Here is a 4,218-nt window from a genome sequence, read left to right as displayed (position 1 = left end):
TTACGAATGGTTCGACAAACTGTGTTTTCCCCTATAGCTTCTGTGCGTCACCCACCGTGCAGGAATGTACCACTTGCAAAAAAAACAAACAAAAAAACGCAACGCAATATTTGCGGTACAGTAAGTGCATGAATTCGACGTGTTAAATTCTTTATGTGCGGCTCAAGAAGTTCGCAAAGATAAGACATTCCTTCCGCGGAAAATCTGTAAGTAACTATCAGGAAAGGCAAGGGGATTTTGTCTGGCTAAAAACTCTTTCTCTAAGTGCTCGTCAAACAATTTGCGCTGAGACGTCACAGGATTTGGAAGAAAAGGTGAAGTCATTGCAACAGACACTGGGAATAAGTTACGTCACCTATATGTTTCTTTGCTCTCAGCTGATTGGTCAAACCTCAGTCTGAGATCTTGAATCCAGAACATAACCTGCCCCGGAGCAGGTTAGCCGTGCAGCGTAAGATACCATGGCAACGAACACCGATTAAAGCCAAGCTACTTTCATAGTACCTAAAACCCAGGGTTGGCGGAAACTAAACTGAAACATAGCTGGCTAGCCACCTAAACCGGCTTCATGGTATAGGCCCCTGGTAACCAGTTTTTTTCTGGGTTGTTGTTTTGTTTTTCTGTTATTCCCATGAGTTAAACATTTCTGAAGGAATGTGTGCAGGATTTCTATTGGAACGCTTGAGAATCTGTCCAATAAGAATCCTTTTGGATTGCCTGGATGCCTGCTTTTTATTTATTTTATTCTTATGATCCTATTGGATATTGTGTAATATTAAGATGAAATCTGATTGCATTGTCTTGGAAAAGTGGCACAGTTTAATTAATCCACTGTTTAAAAAGTCTAATAGTAGTTCCAGTAGGAATCCTGCGCTGATTCCTGTGAGGAAAACTCGGTTTGCTTCAGGACAGTGTCTGATATTAACCTTCTTTTATTAGGGGCAATATTTTCACACATGTTTTATCTTTATGACAGTATTTTTTCCTCAAACCAAATAAAAGCACAGGGTCCATCTAGGTCACAGCTCTGTCATGTCAAACTGAGATTTTATTAATATGTCATTAATTTAACAACACATTATCATGTTCATGGGTCTCTGATGTTCGTCAGTAGTCAAGATGACTTGCAGGTAAACTAATAAAATAATATTCTTTTGGTTTAAAAATAATAATTATTATTATTTAAATTTTTATTTTAATAAAATTGAAATTGAGTGGAATCATTATTTCTGTTAACTGTCAAATCAGCATCAATTACAAATTAGTTTTTTAATAAATGCCCAAGACAACACAGTGAATACTTTTACATAAAAAAAAACGTTATGCGTGACTGGTGTCAAATGTCAGGCGAGATAAAAGAGAAATTTGCTATTTTTCTCCCTGTATTTGTAATATTTGGGGTATTTTGGTGACGTTTTGACATCGAGTCCTGGTTGGTTTGTGAGCCTCCATGAACTGTGCCTGTTACTCGTGTCCTGACAGCAGGCATGGATTTAGAAAGCAGGGGCCCCTGGGCACAAATCTTGGAGGCCCCCCTCCCCCTCGTAGGCTCACGGCCCAAACTAACACAGCATCTTCATTTTTAGAAACAGTAAAAGGAAGCTGTGGGATTTTCTTTACTTTAAAACAAAACCACTTTCTCCAGCTCCATTTCTTGTAAAGTTAACTGTGACAGCAAAGGAGATCTATAAATGCACTGTTAGACATTTGATCGTATTTTTGCGGTAACTTACTGGCAGCACTATTGCCAGTAAGTTACTGTAAGTTCCCCTTTACAGTAGCTTACCTGTAAATGTGTTTTATGGTAATTTGGCTTTTCCCGCAATTTAAATTTACAGTATGATGCCCTTAACGCAAGTTCATTTTACAGTATTATGCCCTTACTGCGGCTTATTTTTACAGTATAAAACAGTACTAGTTTATTATTTATATTTTACATGAATGCTCTTGAATTTAATAAATTCCAAAAAAGTGACTTGAGTCCATGTACATCAGCATATTCTTTATTCACTGTCACAATCAATTACATCCATTTTATTGTTTTATTGTGATGCAACATTAGGCAAGGCAGTTTTATTCATATAGCACGTCAATGCCTATGAACAGTGCTAATTCAGGTTAAGAATACACTGTGACAGAGGCTAAAAAATATATTATGATTGGCAATAATATATTTTCACTGCATTTACAATTGCATAAATAAAGCTATGAGATCGTTACAATTAGAAATCAAAAAAAAAAAAAAAACTTTTAATATATGTCCAAATAGAAACTGTTATTTAAAATTGTAATAATATATCACAATACTGTAGTTTACAGCCTAGGCTACTATATTTTAATCAAATAAATGCAGGCTGGGGGAGCAGCAAGAGACTTATTTCAAAAACATGAAAAAAATCCACCTGACACACACACACACACACACACAAGTTTCAAGTTTTGAAAAATACAACAACAAACAGTAATATTGTAAAGTATAATAACAATTGAATTTATAATTATATAGGATTATGTAACGGTTCACAAAATTCACGGTTCAATCACTGTCTGTTGTTGCATTGAGACTCTGGTAGGGCTTTATTTTGAAATTCTCGTCAGCAAAATAGAGGGAAAACAAACAATATTGACAATATTGTTTATAAAATGTTACTCACCATGTTAATTTATGGTTAATTTGACTGTTCCGTTGCGTTCGCCTCACATACTTGATAATCGTGCCGTAAACATTACCTACGCCAATAGGAGGCGCTTATAATCGTGACGTGCGCCAATGGCAGCTGCAAAGGAGAAGCAATATGGGAAATACCGACTGTTTTAAGGAATAAACGCAGAATTTTTTGTTCTTATCGTGTTTAACACAATCTACACTCGATCGCGCGATGATATCCATCGTGAGAAATCGCAGTTTGAATTTTTTTTTTAGTTACCATCGAAGTGAAAGACAGTTCCACTCTGTGGTATAAATAGCCGCCGAGCGACTTCTACTATTGTCGTTGAATGCGAACAGGCAGGCACCTGCCCATTGATCGCTAGAAAGGATCGGCTGATCTGGGCAGGTATACTGCCTTCGCAGCGCGACGATTTTTTCTTTCTTTATTTAATAATACATTTAAATAGTCCAAGTAATGTATACTGTACACCAGTGGTCATATGTTTATTTTGTGTGACATGACACCTATTGGTGTTGCCTATGAACAGTGCTAATTCAGGTTAAGAAACACCTGAGGCAAAAAAAAAATGTATAATAACAACAACAACAACAACAATGATTATGAAGACGCATGCAAAAAAAAAGGGAAAAGTAACTTTAAAGCAAAAATGAACAGCGACAAAGAAAAGTTAACCTATCTGAGTCCCAGCACACAATACACAAAGTAAGATTTCCAATACATTTATTTACAATAAGTGATAAATACAGTGCAAAAAGAATCCTAAACAAACAGCTCCAAAAGAAAAAGATATGAAGCGTGTTCTTCAGGAGCAGGTAAAGCCAAAACAAACAAAAGATCACTACCCGGTAGAAGGAAAACCTAATTGACCTACAACAATAAACACAAATAAACAACAGGACTTCTTACCTTACTTCCTAACTAACAAAAAAACAGGAGAAAATGAGAAAAGAAAAATGGCAGAAGTGAAGTCCCGTCTCTTACCCGGCACAAAACGCACACAGGCACGGAAGATCGCACCGTCCTTTTGTTCGGAAACCTGTGGACTCGATGTCCTGACAGGCCATAATTCACAATCATTTACCACGACGATGATTAATTGAAATACAATAAGCACCGAAAACACACTGAATCATGACCGCTCCGACTGAATACCAACCTATCTCTGCACTGAGCGCGAACGCAGAGCCAAACGACTACCTCATGTGGCGTCATATGACGCCATGGTGAAAAAAAGCGTTTTTTTCAACACGGTCAAGGAAACTGTCACGTTTTCTATTAAATTTGTGCCCTTATGTCTTGCAAAACAATTTTTAATCCTGCATTTACTTTTCATATGGTATTTTCATACAAGGTTATATTAATAAAAAAATACATAAAAAAACCTGCAACATGGGCTTTAACATACACCAACAAGAGCAACACTCCAAGTCTGGTCACACAACAGTCTCAGGCTCTTGGGAGAAGAAATCTCTCCCAGTCTCTCTCTCTCTCTCTCTCTCTCTCTCCGGCTCTGCTTAAATACTGGATCCTCTTGCCATTGATGAGG

This window comes from Leuciscus leuciscus (genome assembly GCF_965113295.1).
Source record: "Leuciscus leuciscus genome assembly, chromosome: 6".
Lineage (NCBI taxonomy): Eukaryota > Metazoa > Chordata > Actinopteri > Cypriniformes > Leuciscidae > Leuciscus > Leuciscus leuciscus.
The sequence above is the reverse complement of the archived record's forward strand: the minus strand, read 5'-3'. Positions refer to the sequence as shown.